General features: G+C 47.0%; 1 protein-coding gene across 1 annotated transcript in view; it reads right to left on the bottom strand.

The window, feature by feature from the left end:
- The window catches only part of LOC147679756 (selenoprotein M-like), a 106,717-nt gene extending 88,583 nt beyond the window's left edge, over positions 1 to 18,134 (bottom strand). Inside the window, exon 1 of the mRNA XM_086944749.1 lies at positions 18,000 to 18,134. The gene's annotated coding sequence lies outside the window, so the exon portion shown is untranslated. The remainder of the gene's footprint in view (positions 1 to 17,999) is intronic.
- Between the last annotated feature and the right edge of the window lie 7,707 nt (positions 18,135 to 25,841).

Raw genomic sequence — 25,841 nt, 5'->3', positions numbered from 1 at the left:
AACCAGCCCATGCTCCTCACACACCCCCTGCAAAGCCTTGAAAGTATGGACCTTCCTGCCAAAGTAAGGAGTATTACTATGAAGATGAAAATTGGCATTTAAATGAATGTTAAAATCTCCACAGAACACTATCATGGAAGTCTACAAAGCAAGCTCAATATTTAGAAAATCAAGGCTAATGGGACCATCTAGGTTTGGCCCATAAAAAGAACATATGGTATATAAAGTACCATTGAGGCGTGCTTCTAAAATTACTCATCTCCCTAATTTGTCCTCCTTAACACGATTACAGGTTAGGATACCATGACTTGCCATTATTGCTACTCCTCGAGTATTTGTAGCTTGCCGAGTACATGCCAGGAGGTCAGTGGCATCCTCCACTCTACAGAGAAGATCATACCCCTTTCTTGAAACAGCCACATTATTATGCTGAGTAGCATCCACTGCGTTGTCTGCCAGGTCACCGGTATGGACTTAATTTGCCACAATGCACTGGGAATGCTGCAGTTGAGTTAGAGGAGCAATTGTAACCAATGGAGAAGGACTTACAGTGACATCAGCATGAGCCAAATTAGCTAACATGGCATTAGAAGAAGCAGTAAAAGTTGGCAAGATAGTCTCAGGAGGATTTGCTACCTCCGGCTCTTCCCTCTCCTGGCTCGATACCCCTCCTGTATTTGCCAACAATCAAGGACGATAATGCAGCCGTTTCCCCCTGCACCGGGAGATCAGAACACCTTGTTTTCCCCGTAGGAGATGTCCCAGCAATGCCAGAAGAATTGCTAGCGCCTTTACCTTTCACCGCCTGGGCTTTAAACATCGCTGGCACGGATTGCTTGCCGCGTGTAACAGCCCTGTTTTTGCAGGCTTCTGTTGTTCACCTGCATCCCGCATCTCCACTCCGGATCGGCGGTTTACTACCGGAGCACCTCCTCCACCCTCCACGGGGCCAGCAGGAGCAGTGGAAGGTCTCTCAATGCTATCCGAGCCAGTCTGTACACCGCGTCCCCTGACTCCCTTACTACCGGTCTTTGGGGCCATCACTTCAGCCGCCTCACAGGATGCAAACAAGAGAGATACAGGAGCCACCAGATGAAAGAGTCTTCTAGATGCCAATCGGCAGGGGAGCGGGACCCCCCACAGCAACAGCCAGGACCACCAGAGCATCCACACAGTCCGGCACCAAGATCAAAAGCGTGAGTAAAGTATTGACCGTTAAATTATTCCATCAAACAGAAAGACTTCCAAGATCGCTGTTTTAAACAGGTCAGAGCAGGAGAGGAACGGGTGGTCAGCTCACTCAACTGGCATACCGGATGCCATCTTGCCCCCTTGAGCTCCTCTATTTCAGTCTTATTGACAATCTCAAAACATATTAAACTAACAAACACTCCCACTAAATTTCATTCTCTCTCAGTCACTCATAAACACACTTTTACTCACACATACAGAGCAACAAGACTGCTTTTTTAACTCACCTTTCTTCCTTTGCTCTGAATACAATGAGGCACGCCAATCCGTGATGGATATACATATTGCGTTACTGGGCTGCAATCAGGTCGATACAGTAACAAAAGAATGCATGCACAACTACGCGTATGTCGAAGAGAACCACACGACTCAGTCTCCACTGGCAAAGAGTGGAGTGGCATAGAGTGAAGTGGTGTAGACTGAAATAGCGTAAAGTGGAGTGGCGCAGAGTGGAATAGCTTAGAATGGAGTGGAATGCAGTGCAATAGCATAGAGAAGAGTGGTGTGTGGTGTAGCAGATTCTAGTGTCAAGTCAAGTCAGAATTTATATAGCGCACTACATACCCAGAGGGTCTCAAGGCGCTTAAAGAAGGGGCGGGGGGTTACTTGTCGAATATCCAGGTTTTAAGCTGTTTTCTGAAGGCTAGGTGGTTTTGAGTAAGGCGGAGGTGGGTGAGAAGGGAATTCCAGGTTTTTGCCGCTAAGTAGGAGAAGGATCTTCCCCCCATGGTGGCTTTGTGGATGCGCGGGACATCGGCGAGGGCTTGGTTGGACGAACGCAGCTGGCGGGTGGGGGTGCAAAAGGAAAGGCGCGTGTTGAGACAGTCAGGTCCAAGTTCGTATAGGGCTTTGTGTGCGTGGGTGAGGAGACGGAACGTTATCCTCCTGTTGACGGGGAGCCAGTGAAGGTCTTTCAGGTGAACGGAAATGTGGTCTGTGCGGGGGATGTCTAGTATGAGTCTGGCTGAGGCATTTTGAATGCGTTGGAGTTTTTTCTGCAGTTTTGCGGTGGTACCGGCGTAAAGGGTGTTACCGTAGTCCAGACGGCTTGTGACCAGTGCGTGGGTGACCGTTTTTCTTGTTTCGGTGGGGATCCAGCAAATTTTTTTTGGAGCATGCGTAGGATGTTGAAGCATGATGAAGAGACGGCGTTGACTTGTCTGGTCATCGAGAGTGAGGAGTCCAGGATGATGCCCAGGTTTCGTGCGTGGTCCGTCGGTATTGGGGCTTTTCCTAGGGCCGTTGGCCACCAAGAGTCGTCCCAGGCGGAAGGGGACGCACCTAAGATGAGGACTTCCGTTTTGTCCGAGTTCAGTTTCAGACGGCTGTGCTTCATCCACTCGGCTACTTCTTTCATCCCTTCATGTAGGTTGGTTTTGGCGGTGATTGGGTCTTTGGTGAGTGAGAGGATCAGCTGAGTGTCATCAGCGTAGGAGATGATGTTGAGGTTGTGTTGACGTGCGATGGTTGCGAGGGGGCTCATGTAGACGTCGAAGAGGGTGGGGCTGAGTGATGATCCTTGCGGGACGCCGCAGATGACTTCGGTGGCCTCTGACTTAAAAGGGGGGAGGCGGACTCTCTGAGTTCTTCCAGTGAGGAACGAGATGATCCAGTCCAATGCTTTATCTTGAATTCCGATGTTTCTGAGGCGTTGTATCAGGGTGCTATGGCAGACTGTGTCGAAGGCTGCAGAGAGGTCAAGGAGGATGAGGGCGACTGTGTCTCCGTTGTCCAGTAGTGTTCGAATGTCGTCTGTTGCTGCGATGAGGGCGGTCTCGGTGCTGTGTTTGGCTCGGAAGCCAGACTGTGAGGAGTCGAGTGATTTGTTGGTTTCGAGGAAGGCGGGGAGCTGATTGTTGATGGCTTTCTCAATGACTTTGGCAGGGAATGGGAGTAGCGAGATGGGGCGGTAGTTTTTGAGTTCGGTGGGGTCAGCTGTGGGTTTCTTCAGAAGGGCACTGAGTTCGGCGTGTTTACAGCTTTCTGGGAATGTGGCAGAGTTGAGGGAGCAGTTGATGACGTCTCGGAGATGGGGTGCGATGATGGAGTCTGCTTTGTTGAAGATGTGATGGGGGCATGAGTCTGTAGGGGATCCTGAGTGGATGGAGTTCATCAGGCGAATGGTGTCTTTTGTGCTTGGGCGCAGTTCGGGATTCGGCCGGGATTAAGAGAAGAGAGGGTGGAGGCCTTGTAAGTGATGCGGGAGGGGTGGGTGAAGCGGGGGCCATGGGGTCTGGCGCTGGGCGCGGTCCAGGCGCGGACGGGAGTAGACGGGCTTACCTTTGGCGCACCTTCGGCGCGACCACTGTTCGTGGACGCTGCACGTATGTCCATCTGTCTTAAATGGAGAGTGGGTGGGGGCGGAGCGTGGGAGGGGCAGCTGGGAGGCGGGAGCGAGGTGCAGGGAGGGTCTGGGACAGGCAAACAAACCAAACAAAATGGCAGAAACAATAAACAATACTGCGAGGGTCCCCCAGTAGAGGAGCTATTACAGCAGTGAAGCGCTATGGGACAAATTACGAGTGAAAATCAGTGGCGAGCGTTCTAAGTGTAACACGATTTATAACTATAGCGGAGATATTTGCACAGAGCGTTTCAAAGCGCAGCCCAGATTGTAATGACCACACACAAAAGCGTTTCAAAGCGCAGCCCAGATTGTAATGACCACACACAAAAGCGTTTCAAGGCGCAGCCCAGATTGTAAGCACAGCAGAAATACTTGCGAGGCAAATTAGCATGAAGCCAGGAGAGGAGGTGAGGGGAGTGGCCGCTTCTGCCGAGGACAGGACGGTCACAGCTCTCCAAGAGGACGAGGGCAGCCTGTAATTTCAGTGGGTGGGAGGGGCAGCTGGGAGGCGGGAGCGAAGGTGCAGGGAGGGTCTGGGACGGGCAAACAAACCAAACAAAATGGCAGAAACAATAAACAATACTGCGAGGGTCCCCCAGTAGAGGAGCTATTACAGCAGGGAAGCGCTATGGGACAAATTACGAGTGAAAATCAGTGGCGAGCGTTCTAAGTGCAACACGATTTATAACTATAGCGGAGATATTTGCACAGAGCGTTTCAAAGCGCAGCCCAGATTGTAATGACCACACACAAAAGCGTTTCAAGGCGCAGCCCAGATTGTAAACACAGCAGAAATACTTGCGAGGCAAATTAGCATGAAGCCAGGAGAGGAGGTGAGGGGAGCGACGTAGCCTGAAAGTGGTTGAACATATGTAGAAGAAATTTGGCAGGAATATAGATTATTGGGCGGAAAGGGTAATTTTTGGTATTAGTTCTAAATTGGTTAACTAATGTTAGACTTATAAGTGACAAAACATTTTGTTATATTTTGGACCACAGTATACGTGGTAACTTTGCGGTATACCGTGGTACAGGCTGATCACAATGCATTGGGTAATGGCTGCCTTTACAAAGCTAAATGGCAGCCATGTTGTTATCACCACACTTTGGCTATGTTCTGGGATGAGGCATTAGATATAGGTAAGTAGTATGTTTTATTGTTGTTCTCTACCTATTTTCACTTTCACAAAGTGGCAATAAATAGGGAAACGCATTTATATTTTTCTACATATTTTTTTCAAAGTATACAGTGTACCGTGCTAGCACCTACAATATACTGCAGTAGTTACAGGAAAAATGTAAAAAAAAAAAATGTAAAAAAGAAACTGTAATAAACTAGATTTGTAAAATAAAGTAGAGTGTCATTTTTTAAATACAAATATTTTTTTTTCTTATAAGTAGCGCAGTATTCTCTAGGTAGTACTGTGGTACTCCAATAATGTTTTTTTACTGTACTTGTGAAAAATAGTGTTGTATAATGTATTTTTAAATTGTTTACATATTTACATTTTTTAAGTACAACACTGCTTCAAAGGTGATACCGCGGTACTCGTTTACATTTTTTTAAATACATACAAACACAAAAAAAATGTCCCTACCTATTACCACTTTAATAAAGTGGTAATAGGTAGGGAAAATATACAAAACCCACTACTTACCTTTATTTATATCCCTAATCCAGAACACAGCCAAAGTGTGGTAAAAAACACAACATGGCATCCTTTTACTTTTGCAAAGGTAGCCATAAGCCAATACTATACTGACTTGCCATCTGCAATTACTGCTAAATTACCACAAAATGACTGCAGTATACCACAGACTTGCATATCACTAAGTTTTTCTGCTTACCTTAAATACCAAAAAGGATCATCTACACATCATAAACTATATACCTGCCAAATTGAATTAAAAACCAACTAGCTGTTTTCCTGTTCCGCCCGAGTACAAAGTCAATAGAAGATGCATTGGTGGAAAAACGTGTTTTCACTCTTCACAAATCTCTGCCAAACTTTGCATCATCCGTCAAAGTAGAATAGGCCTGCAATGTTTTGTGAAGATTGGTCAAACTGTAGAAGTGTTTATTGCCAAGCTAAAATCAGAGGGATTCCTTACTATAACTACAGAGTAGTTCCCAACACTCTAGCATCAAGAAACTCCCAAACTCCTTACAGAGGAAGCTGGTACTCGAAGTCAGGGGATTACATCGTGTTTATTCAGGCATGCCACCTCGGGCACTGGACCACCAGACAGACGCATTTCAGCAGCAACTTTTTCAATCAGAAGCGCGCCATATTGGTGCTTTTTTTAACCCCTTCCATGCTCATGACGAGCTCAGCTCGTCATGTGGCACACTGGAGCTGTGCTTATGATGAGCTGAGCTCGTCATGAAATAAGGCCTTTCAAGCTTTTCCAGCACAGGAGGGGAAAAGCCATAGCAGCCAAGGTGTTAAACATGCTTATTATACAGATGTACTTCAGTGCCCAGGAGTACATGTGGTGGTTTACAATGACCATCCAGTGAACTGAAACAAGCCCTTCCCACAGTCTGTTTTATTTGTTACCAGCGAGCCCGTTAGGCAGTGTTCCTGTTTTTTTGGAACTATCTCAGGGGTGTGGAGGAGGGTGAGAATGAGTAAGTGAAGGGCAGCTAAAAGGAAACGGTCTCATGACCTTGCAAGGCCATGGAGACCATGGAGGGTATTGCTGACTTTCTCACTCTACCCCCGCAAATGCTCTCCTGGTAACCAAAAAACATGCCGTGGCTTGAAAAACAAGATAAGTGCATGATTTACAGGCCTGTTCCATTACGGTCGGAGAAGCACAGGGCAAGCAGCCACTGAGGCGCCGGAGGGAGCTAGCCACAGTGAGAGGAGGATGATTGGGGGATGGGATAAGAAAAAGTGCAAAGTGGGGGGAGAGCAATTGCAGGACGGTGGTAGAAGCATAGGGCAAGCACACATGGGGGCATGGGATGGAGAAAGGAGCAGCAGGAGGAGAGTGATTGGGGAATAGGATGAGAAACTAGATAAGGACATGATGTACAGGCCTGTTTATAGAACCTTCGCGGTGCTCAGAGTGAGTTAAAAATATAACCGCTCTTGAGGTGGGCTCTTAAACCAAGAAAAAAGAAGTTCATAAACTGGTTATTAAATGGGAGGAGTGGATTGATAGTAGTAATTGGTCTATGCTCTTGGGGAACAGAGTCATGACACATGTGTGCCATTGGCAAATGGGGAGAAAGATTAGAAAAGCAACATCGAGCCAATAAATGGGAAGCCTATGGGGAGGCTGAAGATCCCACAGTATATACAACATGTTTCTTTTGAGACAGCGCATGCGCTGCCTAGAGCCAAGACCTAACAAGCATTGGAAATGCAATAGGTCTCGGATTTATTTGAGTTAGAGCTAATGGCATTGTAAATGGCAATGCCTTTTAGCCATGTGTATGGAGTGCGTGCATGTGGTGTGTAGTGGAATTATGTGGGTTGGATTGGAATTGTAGCAATGGCGGCAAGCTGCGCTTTAGATGAATATGTTTAAAAGTAAAGTGCGCCATACTGCGATTGCTACAATAGGTAATTGTGGATGCGTTAACAATTGACGCGTGCACTGACTGGTGGTGTGCGTGCCTGGTGGAAGCGTGCACTGACGGCTGGTGGTGTGTGTGCCTGTAGAAATTGTGCACTGATGACTGGTCACTCTGCACTCGCTCGGCAGTCACACTCTGCAGTCACACTCACACTCTGCAGTCACACTCACACTCTGCAGTCACACTCACACTCACACTCTGAGCTCACACACTGCGCTCGCTCTCACTCTGCGCTCTCACTCTGCGCTCTCACTCTGCGCTCTCACTCGAGCGCATTCACACCCCACTACGGGCTCTCTAACAAGGGAACTTAGAATTGAAGATGATAGCTAACCCCCTCCCCTCGTTGCCCTGTTCACGGTCAAAATACTGTATTCAGGAGGTAAAGCAAATCCAGGCACCGTGTCCTCAGTTAACCAGGACTCAGTAATACAAGCATTTACAATGCAATGGTCTCGGCATCATTAAAGGTGGAGCTATTGGCATTGCTCATGACATTTCTTTTTTTTCTTTAAATCATAAATAGATGGCATTGTCATTTACATTGCCAATACACAGCACTCTGCACTCAACAGCACACACCACTCTGCACTCAACAGCACACACCACTCTGCACTCAACAGCACACACCACTCTGCACCTGCACTCACTGCTCTGCACGCTCACTCTGCACTCACTACTCTGCATTCCGCAATCACTACTCACTGCTCTGCACTCACTGCTCTGCACTCACTGCTCTGCACTCACTACTCTGCACTCACTACTCTGCACTCACTACTCTGGACTCACTACTCTGCACTCACTACTCACTACTCTGCACTCACTACTCTGCACTCACTACTCTGCACTCACTACTCACTACTTTGCACTCACTACTCACTACTCTGTACTCACTACTCACTACTCTGCACTCACTACTCTACACTCACTACTCTACACTCACTACTCTACACTCACTACTCTGCACTCACTACTCTGCACTCACTACTCACTACTCTGCACTCACTACTCTACACTCACTACTCTACACTCACTACTCTACACTCATTACTCTACACTCACTACTCACTACTCTACACTCACTACTCACTACTCTGCACTCACTACTCTGCACTCACTACTCACTACTCACTACTCTGCACTCACTACTCACTACTCTGCACTCACTAGTCTGCACTCACTACTCACTACTCTGCACTCACTACTCACTACTCTGCACTCACTACTCACTACTCTGCACTCACTACTCTGCACTCACTACTCTGCACTCACTACTCTGCACTCACTACTCTGTACTCACTACTCACTACTCTGCACTCACTACTCTACACTCACTACTCTACACTCACTACTCTACACTCACTACTCTGCACTCACTACTCTGCACTCACTACTCACTACTCTGCACTCACTACTCTACACTCACTACTCACTACTCTACACTCACTACTCTACACTCACTACTCTACACTCACTACTCTACACTCACTACTCTACACTCACTACTCTGCACTCACTACTCTGCACTCACTACTCACTACTCTGCACTCACTACTCTACACTCACTACTCTACACTCACTACTCTACACTCACTACTCTACACTCACTACTCTACACTCACTACTCACTACTCTGCACTCACTACTCACTACTCTGCACTCACTACTCACTACTCTGCACTCACTACTCTGCACTCACTACTCACTACTCTGCACTCACTACTCACTACTCTGCACTCACTACTCTGCACTCACTACTCTGCACTCACTACTCTGCACTCACTACTCTGCACTCACTACTCACTACTCTGCACTCACTACTCACTACTCTGCACTCACTACTCTGCACTTACTACTCTGCACTCACTACTCTGCACTCACTACTCACTACTCACTACTCTGCACTCACTACTCTGCACTCACTACTCTGCACTCACTACTCACTACTCACTACTCTGCACTCACTACTCACTACTCACTACTCTGCACTCACTACTCACTACTCTGCACTCACTACTCTACACTCACTACTCTACACTCACTACTCTACACTCACTACTCACTACTCTGCACTCACTACTCACTACTCTGCACTCACTACTCACTACTCACTACTCTGCACTCACTACTCACTACTCTGCACTCACTACTCACTACTCACTACTCTGCACTCACTACTCACTACTCTGCACTCACTACTCTGCACTCACTACTCACTACTCTGCACTCACTACTCACTACTCTGCACTCACTACTCACTACTCTGCACTCACTACTCTGCACTCACTACTCACTACTCTGCACTCACTACTCTGCACTCACTACTCACTACTCTGCACTCACTACTCACTACTCTGCACTCACTACTCTGCACTCACTACTCTGCACTCACTACTCTGCACTCACTACTCACTACTCTGCACTCACTACTCACTACTCTGCACTCACTACTCTGCACTCACTACTCACTACTCACTACTCTGCACTCACTACTCTGCACTCACTACTCTGCACTCACTACTCTGCACTCACTACTCACTACTCACTACTCTGCACTCACTACTCTGCACTCACTACTCTGCACTCACTACTCTGCACTCACTACTCTGCACTCACTACTCTGCACTCACTACTCACTACTCTGCACTCACTACTCACTACTCTGCACTCACTACTCTGCACTCACTACTCACTACTCTGCACTCACTACTCACTACTCTGCACTCACTACTCTGCACTCACTACTCTGCATTCACTACTCACTACTCTGCACTCACTACTCACGACTCTGCACTCACTACTCACTACTCTGCACTCACTACTCTGCACTCACTACTCACGACTCTGCACTCACTTTTCACTACTCTGCACTCACTACTCACTACTCTGCACTCACTACTCTGCACTCACTACTCACTACTCTGCACTCACTACTCTGCACTCACTACTCACTACTCTGCACTCACTACTCACTACTCTGCACTCACTACTCACTACTCTGCACTCACTACTCTGCACTTACTACTCTGCACTCACTACTCACTACTCTGCACTCACTACTCACTACTCTGCACTCACTACTCTGCACTCACTACTCTGCACTCACTACTCTGCACTCACTACTCTGCACTCACTACTCACTACTCTGCACTAACTACTCTGCACACACCACTCCGCACTCACTACTCACTACTCTGCACTCACTACTCACTACTCTGCACTCACTACTCTGCACTCACTACTCTGCACTCACTACTCTGCACTCACTCACTACTCTGCACTCACTACTCACTACTCTGCACTCACTACTCTGCACTCACTACTCACTACTCTGCACTCACTACTCTGCACTCACTACTCACTACTCTGCACTCACTACTCTGCACTCACTACTCACTACTCTGCACTCACAACTCTGCACTCACTACTCACTACTCTGCACTCACTACTCACTACTCTGCACTCACTACTCACTACTCTGCACTCATTACTCACTACTCTGCACTCACTACTCACTACTCACTACTCTGCACTCACTACTCACTACTCTGCACTCACTACTCACTACTCACTACTCTGCACTCACTACTCTGCACTCACTACTCACTACTCTGCACTCACTACTCACTACTCTGCACTCACTACTCTGCACTCACTACTCTGCACTCACTACTCTGCACTCACTACTCTGCACTCACTACTCACTACTCTGCACTCACTACTCACTATTCTGCACTCACTACTCTGCACTCACTACTCTGCACTCACTACTCACTACTCTGCACTCACTACTCACTACTCTGCACTCACTACTCTGCACTCACTACTCACTACTCTGCTCTCACTACTCACTACTCTGCACTCACTACTCACTACTCTGCACTCACTACTCACTACTCCGCACTCACTACTCTGCACTCACTACTCTGCACTCACTACTCTGCACTCACTACTCTGCACTCACTACTCACTACTCTGCACTCACTACTCTGCACTCACTACTCACTACTCTGCACTCACTACTCTGCACTCACTACTCACTACTCTGCACTCACTACTCTGCACTCACTACTCACTACTCTGCACTCACTACTCACTACTCTGCACTCACAACTCTGCACTCACTACTCTGCACTCACTACTCTGCACTCACTACTCACTACTCTGCACTCACTACTCACTACTCTGCACTCACTACTCTGCACTCACTACTCTGCACTCACTACTCTGCACTCACTACTCACTACTCTGCACTCACTACTCACTACTCTGCACTCACTACTCTGCACTCACTACTCTGCACTCACTACTCACTACTCTGCACTCACTACTCTGCACTCACTACTCACTACTCTGCACTCACTACTCACTACTCTGCACTCACTACTCACTACTCTGCACTCACTACTCTGCACTCACTACTCTGCACTCACTACTATGCACTCACTACTCTGCAATCACTACTCACCACTCACTACTCTGCACTCACTACTCACCACTCACTACTCTGCACTCACTACTCACTACTCTGCACTCACTACTCACTACTCTGCACTCACTACTCTGCACTCACTACTCACTACTCTGCACTCACTACTCACTACTCTGCACTCACTACTCACTACTCTGCACTCACTACTCTGCACTCACTACTCTGCACTCACTACTCACTACTCTGCACTCATTACTCACTACTCTGCACTCACTACTCTGCACTCACTACTCTGCACTCACTACTCACTACTCTGCACTCACTACTCTGCACTCACTACTCACTACTCTGCACTCACTACTCACTACTCTGCACTCACTACTCACTACTCTGCACTCACTACTCACTACTCCTCACTACTCTGCACTCACTACTCTGCACTCACTACTCACCACTCACTACTCTGCACTCACTACTCACCACTCACTACTCTGCACTCACTACTCTGCACTCACTACTCACTACTCTGCACTCACTACTCACCACTCACTACTCACTACTCTGCACTCACTACTCACCACTCACTACTCACTACTCACCACTCACCACTCACTACTCACTACGCTGCACTCACTACTCACTACTCTGCACTCACTACTCACTACTCACTACTCTGCACTCACTACTCACTACTCTGCACTCACTACTCACCACTCTGCACTCACCACTCACTACTCTGCACTCACTACTCACCACTCACTACTCACTACTCTGCACTCACTACTCACTACTCTGCACTCACTACTCACTACTCTGCACTCACTACTCACTACTCTGCACTCACTACTCACCACTCTGCACTCACCACTCACTACTCTGCACTCACTACTCACCACTCACTACTCACTACTCACTACTCTGCACTCACTACTCACTACTCTGCACTCACTATTCACTACTCACTACTCTGCACTCACTACTCACTACTCTGCACTCACTACTCACTACTCTGCACTCACTACTCACTACTCTGCACTCACTACTCACCACTCACTACTCTGCACTCACTACTCACCACTCACTACTCTGCACTCACTACTCACCACTCACTACTCTGCACTCACTACTCACCACTCACTACTCACTACTCTGCACTCACTACTCACTACTCTGCACTCACTACTCACTACTCTGCACTCACTACTCACTATTCTGCACTCACTACTCTGCACTCACTACTCACTACTCTGCACTCACTACTCACTACTCTGCACTCACTACTCACCACTCTGCACTCACTACTCACTACTCTGCACTCACTACTCTGCACTCACTACTCACTACTCTGCACTCACAACTCTGCACTCACTACTCACTACTCTGCACTCACTACTCACTACTCTGCACTCACTACTCACTACTCTGCACTCATTACTCACTACTCTGCACTCACTACTCACTACTCACTACTCTGCACTCACTACTCACTACTCTGCACTCACTACTCACTACTCACTACTCTGCACTCACTACTCTGCACTCACTACTCACTACTCTGCACTCACTACTCACTACTCTGCACTCACTACTCACTACTCTGCACTCACTACTCTGCACTCACTACTCTGCACTCACTACTCTGCACTCACTACTCTGCACTCACTACTCACTACTCACTACTCTGCACTCACTACTCACTATTCTGCACTCACTACTCTGCACTCACTACTCTGCACTCACTACTCACTACTCTGCACTCACTACTCACTACTCTGCACTCACTACTCTGCACTCACTACTCACTACTCTGCACTCACTACTCACTACTCTGCACTCACTACTCACTACTCTGCACTCACTACTCTGCACTCACTACTCTGCACTCACTACTCTGCACTCACTACTCACTACTCTGCACTCACTACTCTGCACTCACTACTCACTACTCTGCACTCACTACTCTGCACTCACTACTCACTACTCTGCACTCACTACTCTGCACTCACTACTCACTACTCTGCACTCACTACTCACTACTCTGCACTCACAACTCTGCACTCACTACTCTGCACTCACTACTCTGCACTCACTACTCACTACTCTGCACTCACTACTCACTACTCTGCACTCACTACTCACTACTCTGCACTCACTACTCTGCACTCACTACTCTGCACTCACTACTCTGCACTCACTACTCACTACTCTGCACTCACTACTCACTACTCTGCACTCACTACTCTGCACTCACTACTCTGCACTCACTACTCACTACTCTGCACTCACTACTCTGCACTCACTACTCACTACTCTGCACTCACTACTCACTACTCTGCACTCACTACTCACTACTCTGCACTCACTACTCTGCACTCACTACTCTGCACTCACTACTATGCACTCACTACTCTGCACTCACTACTCACCACTCACTACTCTGCACTCACTACTCACCACTCACTACTCTGCACTCACTACTCACTACTCTGCACTCACTACTCTGCACTCACTACTCTGCACTCACTACTCTGCACTCACTACTCACTACTCTGCACTCACGACTCACTACTCTGCACTCACTACTCACTACTCTGCACTCACTACTCTGCACTCACTACTCACTACTCTGCACTCACTACTCACTACTCTGCACTCACTACTCTGCACTCACTACTCTGCACTCACTACTCACTACTCACTACTCTGCACTCACTACTCTGCACTCACTACTCACTACTCTGCACTCACTACTCACTACTCTGCACTCACTACTCACTACTCTGCACTCACTACTCACTACTCTGCACTCACTACTCTGCACTCACTACTCTGCACTCACTACTCACCACTCACTACTCTGCACTCACTACTCACCACTCACTACTCTGCACTCACTACTCTGCCCTCACTACTCACTACTCTGCACTCACTACTCACCACTCACTACTCACTACTCTGCACTCACTACTCACCACTCACTACTCACTACTCACCACTCACTACTCTGCACTCACTACTCACTACTCTGCACTCACTACTCACTACTCTACACTCACTACTCACTACTCACTACTCTGCACTCACTACTCACTACTCTGAACTCACTACTCACCACTCTGCACTCACCACTCACTACTCTGCACTCACTACTCACCACTCACTACTCACTACTCTGCACTCACTACTCACTACTCACTACTCTGCACTCACTACTCACTACTCTGCACTCACTACTCACTACTCTGCACTCACTACTCACCACTCTGCACTCACCACTCACTACTCACTACTCTGCACTCACTACTCACCACTCACTACTCACTACTCTGCACTCACTACTCACTACTCTGCACTCACTACTCACTACTCACTACTCTGCACTCACTACTCACTACTCTGCACTCACTACTCACTACTCTGCACTCACTACTCACTACTCACTACTCTGCACTCACTACTCACCACTCACTACTCTGCACTCACTACTCACCACTCACTACTCTGCACTCACTACTCACCACTCACTACTCACTACTCTGCACTCACTACTCACTACTCTGCACTCACTATTCACTACTCTGCACTCACTACTCACTATTCTGCACTCACTACTCACTACTCTGCACTCACTACTCACTACTCTGCACTCACTACTCACTACTCTGCACTCACTACTCACCACTCTGCACTCACTACTCACTACTCTGCACTCACTACTCACTACTCTGCACTCACTACTCTGCACTCACTACTCACCACTCTGCACTCACTACTCACTACTCACTACTCTGCACTCACTACTCACTACTCTGCACTCACTACTCTGCACTCTGCACTCACACTTACACTCTGCACTCAACTCTGCACGCTGCATTCACACTCTGCACACTCACTCTGCACTCACTACTTCACACTCTGCACTCACACTCTACTCACTCACTCTGCACTCACTACTTCACACTCTGCACTCTGCACTCAGACTCTGCTCACTCACTCTGCACTCACTACTTCACACTCTGCACTCTGCGCACTCTGAACTGTGCGCACTCTGCACTCACACTATAATAATCCTTATGCAGAATTCCTCTAAAGTATAAGCAGCTTGGGTTTTTCCTATAGGCGCCAAAGAGTCAATGATAGGAAAAGAGGGCAGAGAGTGCTAACCCCATCTCCCCACCCACAGACAACCAAAAATTATCTTCTGCGTTGCTTTGTTCTAATAATATGAATAAGGAATTTAAAGTATATGTATGGGCGAGTGGAAGGTGATCTATTGTATTCAATATATTTTAACACAATTGGTGTTCATGGTTACCTTTACAAACGTGAGATGAAGATGATGCTCACTTTTTAGTTATATAAGGATATTTTGTCGAGTACATTCAAGTTCAACCCACTGGCTGTAAGCAACAAGCTGAGGATCAACAGGCGCGAAACAGAGTGGCGGCGCGCACGAGACGCAGCGTGGGCGTGCACATCAGCTGAAGATCCCCAGAGAAGACACCGAGTCTGCCTGCTGCCATGACTGACCCGCTGCGAGGGAAAGAGCCCGGTGAGTGGGGGTCGAGGGGGGGCGGCAGAGAGGGAGTGGGCAGAGAGGGAGGGTGTGTGTGTGTGTGTGTGTGTGTGTGTGTGTGTGCGTGCGTGCGTGTGTGCTTCCGTGAGTGCGAATGTGGTTCAATAGATGTGCACGGCTCCAGGAGGCTCGGCGTGCGCGTCCACGAGATGCAATCGGCGTTCGTTCACCGCTCTAGCTCCGTTGAGAGTGAACTCTGTGACAATAGGTCTCGAAGCCGAGACCTAAAAAGGAACGCAGCCAAGTCAGCAGATTCTGAAATGGAACTAAAAAAAAGGTTCACAACTTTGAGGGAACAGGCGAGCAAAGCTTGCTTCTCCATCCTTTTGACAGAAAGCAATACTAATGCATTAAATAATATGCCCAGGAAGGTCAAAACCATGACACAGAAAACCACACATGTAAAATAAACTGAATGAAAAGGCAAAGCAGGCTCAATGAAATAGACCACATCAGACAACAATGTGGAATTCTTGGTTTCACGCAAAGAATACAGGATGTTCAGGGTGAGGAAGTAGATCTGTTTATGATAGGACAGGAACACAATGTTGTAATTTTTATGGAGCTAAGGATGTATGTCTTTGAATATGCGCTCACCCTCAGTGAGTGAGCGCTGTTATGAACCAAATGGAGTTGTTGTCATCAGCACTGCTTCTTGCCACAGAGATGGAGGAATATACATTCCAACCAGCACTGAAGGCACGAATCAAACGCCTGCTGTAGAACCTTGCATACTGCATGCTGTGCCACAATCATAACAAACAACAAGGCGAAGGGAAGAATGCTTAATTAATATTAGCCACTGCTGATTGCTCATTGCCTCATGCCATTTTTTCCCATGCCTGTATCATCGAGCCACCCAACCAGCATACTAGGGGGGCATTGTGAGCATTTTTGCAAGCTCATATCACCACAGGAGTGTCACTTTTTTTAGCTCTGGTGGTGTAGCGCCATTTCCCATTTTTACAAGGTGGCGCTAAACCTCTTTGCATGGCATAACACCACCTTGTAAATATGCCAATTTCCGCCGCAGTCCTCTGCGACAAAGGGGCGTGCATTGGGTGTTGCTGTGGGCATTCCACCGCAACACCCATTGCTTTTAGACACTGCCACAGATTTACAAAGCTGAGCAGTGCCAAGAACTAATGCCACAGATTACCAGACCTTAGAATGGCGATACGTGGATAAATTACTAACTTTTCCTCGTTGTTTGCTCTTCCCATGTGTGCTGCATTCCAGCACACATAGAAAGAGCAATTTGCCATTTTTGATTGTTTCTGTGCAGGAAGGTGTCCCTGCATGCACATAAACAATAGCCCCTGCAGCACAGGCACCCTAGCAACATGGCAGCAGGGTGCCTGCGCTGGCGCTAGACAGCTTTTTTTGCACTAGCACTAGGTGAAACACAGGGGTGAGCTGTATTCTTGATGGAGCGCGACGCTGCTGAATTTTGTGCAGCTCTGCGCTCCACCTTTTTTTTTGTAAACATGCCCCTAGGTTTGTTTCTTGGCCTGTTTGCAGGGCTTTGTCAAGGGGAAAGTCAATTACAGTGCCTGAAAAAGGTCCCAGACTCACTCTAACAGCGTCAAATGTTGACCTCCCTCCCCCCCCAACTCCTCCCGTAATGGGAAGGGACTAAAATATCACTTTTCCTAATGCAAAAGAAATATTTCCACCAGGTTTGACGTTTGGAACAATTTCAAAGTTTTAAATCAGCTAATATCCCAATTGACAGGATAGTCAAGTAAATTTGAACAAATAAAGCAGTTGTAGTATACAAAAATGGGCCCAGCAAAAAACTTACTACAATTGTCCCTTTGGCCACCTCGAGGTCTTGTTCTGGGGGTGCCTCGGTGGAGTTGTTTGTGTCCTGTGAAGAGGTCCCCAGGGCCAGGAGACACAATAACAGCAATCGCCACTCCATGTTGACAAATGCGTCACCAATATCGGTGGGTACGTCAGGCTCTCTGTATTTATACCACCATGTGTGGACGAGACCATTGTGGGGAGAAGTGCACCAAGCGCTGATAGCGCGTTCCGTGTTCGATGACCTCTGTTATGAACTGTTCTAAGGTACTTTTTTTAATGTGTTGAGCAAGTCGTCAAGCGACCAGTCATTTTCATCGACCAGGAATTAAAAAAAAAACATATCTATATATTGAGTAAATTAAAATCCTGCCTCCCCTCATACTCTAATACATTGGTTTGGCTCCTTGTACAGTTGTTACTCGCGCTCAAAGTTTATTTGAACTAAAAGCTGACTCCCCCTAGAGCAGGTGCATTTTTATCATCTTTTCTCTCGTGAAAACAGAGCCTGGTGAACGGTGTTCAAAGATAAACGTGTCCATTCCGACGGCCTCCGCGCAGGCGAGGCTAATCTGTGGCCTGCTAAGGGCTTGAAATAGATACGCAGTAGAATTGCTGAATGGATTACCTCAAACAGCAGCTGGGAATCGTACCTAATTCATTCAAACACGTTCAGCAATACAGAAATTACGAGAAAACATGCAGACACACCTACACGCACACCAAGTCAAGTCAAGTCAAAAAATTTATATAGCGCGCTACATACCCAGAGGATCTCAAGGCGCTTGAAGAGGGGAGGGGGGTTACTTGTCAAATATCCACGTTTTAAGTTGCTTTCTGAATGCTAGGTGGTTCTGAGTAAGGCGAAGGTAAGTAGGAAGTGAGTTCCACCACGCACTAGAACTGACACTGCCTGCAGGGTTATGGGTTAGTTCTATTTGTTGTACAGTGTGAACTCTTTCACTTACACACCACCGTCATTGACAAGAAAGAAACAATCATTTAATGTTATGTAACGATTTAAGGAGTTTCTCAGACGAAAATGGTGTCATCATAGTTCTCAACTAAATTACAAAGTAACGTATGCAAAGGGTGCTTATAGATTTATCACTGGTAGCTTTTCTGGAGCACATAACTATGACAAAGAGCCACCACACCTGTTTCTATCTTGGAGGTATTCCTCATTCACAGGGGGTAATAGCTTTCATGTGTCGGGGGCATAATTAGTTAGCAGCCCCTGGCAGAAACACTGACGGCAGTGCCATATTGCCTATGTTTCTATGTAATTGAGCACTCTCAGTTAAGCTATTCTGTATACCTGGATGCACACCTTTAGTCCCACCTTTCTGTTTATGGCCCGCAGTTACCCTACACTGAACCCAAATTATGACTTTTATTAAGGAACCGACAGCCAAGGGAACCCATTGTCTTTTCTTGTGTTAGGGCCCGGTACACTCCTAGAACCACTGGCCACTCATAGCCAGTAAAGAAATGTAATAGGAATTCTTGTCCTCCATCTCTATCGATTGCAAATCCCGCTGCTCCCAAAGAGGGCAGTGAGGCCCCTGGTCATCACAGGTAAACCGAGACATGATAGCAGCAGGCTGGGCTTCACTGCCTGCAGTACTCATTGAGGTAGGAGGCATCCATTGGCAGTTCTTAATTTGTAATAAATCCAGAGGGATGGACGTTGATTCATCACCGGGGTAGTAGAAGTGACATCACATGCCATAAGGCCCCTGCCTGATGTCACAGGAAGTGGCATAACACAAACTTTGACCTGGTTACATCACAGGAAGTAACATCACTTGACCTTTGGACCCCATTAAATCAAAGAAAGTAACATTGTATGACCCTTACTTGGTGCTATCGCAGGAAGTAACACATCTAATATCTGGTGGCTTACATCACACTCAACAGCTGGAAAATCTTCACAGACACAAAAGAAGTACCCTATTAATAGACATACCTCAAATCCTATTGAAAATGCAGCTACATACATTGTTTCGGGTAGTGTCTTCAGATATACAATTAAGATAATGTAGCATTGATTAAGAACCTACCAAATTGTGTACAACAATGGAAACAACACTAGTCAAGTTGACATCAACCATTATCAATAATAAATAATTTATCAAATGGAAAAGTTGATGGGTCTAAAACGTTCACAACAAGTTCACATTGTCATTTGTTTTAGACGCCAAGAGTTCCATGCAATTGAATTTTTGTCTCCCAGCAACCTTCCTTTCCATGTGGAGCCATTGATCCTTTCCAGGTTTACTATTATTAATTTCTTCTATAAAAAACATGCACATTACTGGTACAGTACTTGTGTTGATCAATAATGAATCATACATGTGCAAATCAGTATATAAAACATGTTTACATTAGGCAAAGGAGACTGCAAGGTGCAGGAATCACATGTCACCCATACTAGTAGGCACTTTTTAAGAGTGCTTGGTCTGGAGAAGCACAAACTCAGGATTCAGAACATAAGAGTGTGGTTAGAGTTGACTTTAAAAATAGGAATTTATTTCTACCCAAACAAACCTTTCTTAGCAATATCAGGATAGAAAGACTGGTAAAAAAACATAACTTTTTAACCTGGACCTTGCAACTTGCATGCAGCTCAAAGATGGCAGTTCGTAGCTCACTGTGCTAGATTATGAATGTAACTTGTGGAATGCACAGTAGCAGCAGAATCTCTGTGACAAAAGCGGTAACCCTCTGAGCTATCCACATTAAGTATTGTTCTTTGATATGCATGGGACACGTTCTTTGGAGCAGACATATTAACCCACTGCACCACCTTAGGTAAGTGAAAACTGCCACTAGATGAAACGCCCCTCTTTCTCCAGCAGGTACATTAATAAATCGCCAGAGTTAACTAGACACTTTTATTGTTGCTAAAGACTGTTGAATATAAAAGGAACTTTGCAGTGCTTTTAAAACTGCTGAACTTCTACAAAACCGGCCCCACTAATTAAACCTGCCCCCCACCCTTACAGGCCCCTGGGAAGCGCCCACCCATTGCCCGATGCCCAGAATGGCCATTACGGCCTTGGTAGTGTTCAAAACAGACAATGTTTTGTTGGCCAGTCCACCAGCACTCACTGACCGGTGTGGGCATGCTGTAGCTACATGGATGCGGTGTTCAACATAAAACATTGGCAATGAATGTGTCATTCACCTTACCTAAACAAGGGCAGACCGCTAGAAGGGTTAAACCTGAAATGTGTGCTCTTTAACAATCCTTTCTAAATTTTGCAGGGCATTTAAAAATCTTGTGTGAACTCCAAAAACAAATAATCTTGTCTCACTTTACTTGTTGCTTCTGTTGGAGGTTTGCCCAGGGCCCGCAGCTCACAGGAGTCACTATGAGCGGCACCACCACAAGGCTACTAGGAGAGTCTAGACTCTAGTCGAGGAGAAGGCTCAGTCAGTCTCACTCTCACATGAGCACACCTGCCCAGTGGCCCGCTCGAGGTCTGACTTTCTGAGTCAGTCAGAGAGTGACACTTAAGTGAAACAAATCTCTCAGGGCCCGGTCCTGAACTTGCGTTGATTCTAGTCAGTCACTCTAGAGTCTTGACACCCAGCACCCACGCAGTAGGCACTGGCCCGACTCAGATTCTACTCCAAGGCACGCTGCATCAGCACAGCAGCTTCTACTGCCGTGCAGGGCTGGCCCATAATTTTTACGAGGGTCGTTATCATTGGTAGCACTTACCAGATTGATGGCCCTGGGACCCAGTCAACAGTCTCAAACAGGGTGGTACAAATACCGCACCAGCCACCACGTCCTTAGCTGGGGTAGGGTGCAGCATGCTTGCACTTACACACACATGTGCTGCTAGCCGCAGCATGTGTAGCTAGTCCAATCATGCCCAGCCGTGCTGAATGCACTTTGTGCTCATTCACTCAGCTTCCTGGCCCAGGCCCGCAGCAGATACATATAATGTATCAAATCAATGACTAAGCCGACTGACCCTGCCCGGAGTCACCATAGCAACAAGTGAGCCAAATTCTTTCCCCCACCCAGGCCATGCTTGCAGGCCATCATGATGTCTCTGCAGGCAGAGCTTCTGCACAGCATACTGTAACTGATTTTATGCCACCAGAGAGCCTGGCAAGGCTGACAAACAGCCAGGGATTGCAAGCAAGGTGGCAGGGGTTACAAAGACCCCTGGTCACCCCTAATTGACGTCTATGCCATGGGGCCCAAACATTTGCTCAGAAGCAGCCGGAGGCGCTGCAGGTCTTGGTACCGAATAACACAGATGCATACTCTTGATTCCACCTCATGCATATGTAATCCACCTCCAGGCACTCCCTGCCCCTCTGTCTCCCTCCAGCACATTCCTTTTGCATCTCTGCTTTCCTCCGTTATTGCTGTTTTTCCATCTTTCTCTTCCTCCATTCCACCTTTTATGTTATTCTCTCTCTTGTTATGGGTCGAAGTCTGTTGAGGATAAATAATTTCAGGTGCCCAAAAATGAGCGCCGGTGGGCCACACCTGCAACCATGGCTCATATTAAGTACCGTAGATGGGGCATAATGCTAGGCAATACCCCTCATTTGTATGGAAAAGGGAAGCATGACTACCTGGGAATATGTCCAGACACACTTTGTCATATATGCATAGCCAGTGACATGGTACGGGTCACTTCCCTTCTGCAGTTATGATCAGAGCTACACAAAAGGGAGCCTTGAAGCAGCTGCTACAGTGGAGAGTGGGGCGGTTTTAAAAGAGAATCAGCACTGAACTGTTTCCGAGGCAGCGGTTGCAGGGGGATAACAGGGAACTGTATCAGGGAGTGGAAAGGAGAAAGCAAAGTAACATGAAAGTGTGCTGGAAATGTGTACAGGGCCAAGTCTTTAAGTGAGAAGAAAAAAGTGGGAGTCTCGACAAGGGGCAAGGCCTATGCAATTAAAGGCATGGCTTAAATAGATCAACTAGATTTCTTTGACTCCCATAGTGTGCCACCCGACTGGTATTTTGAATGTGAGCTTTCTGTTATTGCTTCCTGATATACAACACAACTACTGACATGCACCTAAAATCAGCCAGGGCTGTTTGGCTTTGTCATTGGTTGTTAGCTGTTTACAATAAAAGAGTAGCAATAATGATTTTGTTGTAAATAATATTGAAAATGTTTCAATTGTCAAATTGTGAGACTGTAAATTAAACATTATGGAGGTCTGTGGGCAGGGTAGTGGTCTTCAGAATGTCTCAATCGCTCTTGTAATGTTCACTCTGTTTGACATGTACACCCTTTTTTGTTCCACTTCTCGTTCATCTGCATATCTTAAACTTCATGTCTTTTCAATTTCAGTACCCTCTGTTTTTTTTCTCTGTTGAAACCACTTCCTCACATCTTTACTTCATCACCTCAAAACACACATCACACCCATTCACCTGTAAGCACTGCATTTACTTTCACTTTTGCCTTATCAATAGTGTACCTCCTTCACACACATTTGCACAGAATCACAATTGCAAGATGTGCAATGGTCTGTGCATTCTGCAGAGAGGTCAAGGACTGGGTGACCATGCGTTGGGACGGAAAAGGTGATCTCGCGGTAATGGCTGTGTAACCCTGCACTGAGTGCCCCCAGCTGCTGTGATATCTGGATCCCTGGCAATGATTTATTGAGCATGAGGGAAGACAGATCATGCATGTGCCACATGACCCAGACCTGTCCCACAAATTGCAGTCTTGCTGAACACCACAAGGGGTGCCTTAAGCATTATCCGCAGCTGGGGGAAGGCTACTGCCTGGACCAAGAGCCCAAGAGCACAAATGGTGCTGGCAGCCAACCATGTGCCTCATTTATAAGCACTTTGTGCTGCATTGGTGGTGCGCCCTGTTTTTTGACACAATGACAGAGCTCCAAAATATCTATATTTAAATTCATGCAAGGTAGGCCTCCCTCGGTAAACACCCCCCAATAAAACTGGTGTAGTGGTATTTATGACATTTATGTTTTTTTGCGTATCACACCACTGAGCTACCAATGTGTCACAATCCCCACGCTTGCGAAACCCAGGCGTAGGACTGACGCATTGGCTGTGGCCAAGGGATCACACCAGCTGTACTGACCTGACTGCAATCTGCAATCAAGTCACAAGGTAAGTGGTCCACAGAAGGCAGGTATGTGCATGTAATGTCACATTTTGTGACATCACAAGTGGGCACTATGCCCACTTGTATGCGTGTAATCCAGGACCAATATGTAAGAGCGCAAGGTGACTTTGTCACCTCTCATGCTCTAACACATTTGTTCCTATACGGTAGGCGATGCACAAGCCTCTGTATTGTGAAGCATTGCCAGAGTTGCGTTGGTTTTCCTGCCAACTCCAGCAATGCGCTAAAAAAACCAGCACCACGGTGCGCGGTATTGGTAAATACGGCGCAACCATTGTGTTGTATAGTTTTATGATGCAGTGCCTCAAGAACTGATGCATTGCTGCACAAATGCAGCAATGCGTGGGTTCTCATAAATGACTGTGTGTAGATTCAAGTAATAACAATTGCTACCGGGTCTAAGACCAGGCAAGGCCATCCCACAGAAAGTTTTGAGCAGGACAGAATCATGTTGAATGATATGGCAAGGGACTGACATATGAAAAAGAACAGTGCCTTAGAAAATAGTGGGTACAGAGCGTGGCACAGGTCATAATTCTGGGCTTAAAATGAAAATAGTAAGCACAGAAAAAACAGATTGAAATGGTCCTAACGTCAATAACTGGAGCCCCAAGAGGGCTAGTGACCAAATGACAAGGAGCAAAGGACTCAATACCTCATCGTACATGCACTCTGTCAGTCGTCCGTGGACACTTGCACCCATTTGTGCGCCCATTTGCTCATTCTTAAAGCATTCTTGCAGTAGCCACGAGGGTTGTGGTGCACTGTAAATGGAACTAAGGCCAAGCAGGCGGTCCAGGAGCCAGGCACTCAAACTAATAAATAAATGACAAGATAGAAAACACTTGGCTTATAAAAATAAGCAATACAAAACTCAATGGAGCCATTAGCTGACCTATATATTCCCCACTCAGAGCCCTCAGCTTCTCTCTACATACCACACTCACAGCCCACACCAACCCTCTCCATGCCACAGACAGAACCCATAGCTGCCATGTAACTCACTGCCACACACAGAGCCCTAAGCTGCCCCCGGCACACCACAGACAGAGCTTTGAGATGCCTTCCACATACCACCTACAGATCCTTCAGGTGCCCTCCACACACCACACTGCTTTCAGCTTCATCCACACACAACACAGAGCCTTCAGATGCCCTCAACAAACAAAATACAGAGAACTCAGCTGCTTTCCACTTTCTGCACATAGAACTCTTCACTGTCCATCTGGCACCACACTGAGGGGCTCATTTACAAGCCCCTTGCGCCGCCGATGCATCACTTGTTGTGACGCACCGGCGGCGCATTTTGATGCCCCATATTTACAAGGACACAAAAAGCCACCCTGCTCGGCTTTTCATGTCCTTGTAAATATGGCCGCTTTACACGCAGCACTTTCCGTGAAAGGGGCGTTCCATAGGTGTTGCTGTGGGTGTTCCCATGCAACAGCCTTAAATTAAAATGGGGGACGGAAGAGCGATTCTTTACAGAGGTCCTACTCCTGAGCCCCTCCAAGGACTAGCATCAGAATTAACAATTATAAGAAGTAGTTCCTCTGTCAGGCAGACGCACTAATCGTATAGGAGAAGTGTGGCTCAATGATTAGAGCGGCAGACCCTGATGCAGAGGTCTAGCCCGGGACCAAGGTTCAATTCCCCGCCTCAGCGGGTCTTGGGCTCAAAATTCCACGGAC

This window comes from Lissotriton vulgaris, chromosome 11 (assembly GCF_964263255.1).
Source record: "Lissotriton vulgaris chromosome 11, aLisVul1.2, whole genome shotgun sequence".
Lineage (NCBI taxonomy): Eukaryota > Metazoa > Chordata > Amphibia > Caudata > Salamandridae > Lissotriton > Lissotriton vulgaris.
This window is presented reverse-complemented; position numbering and strand designations above follow the sequence as displayed.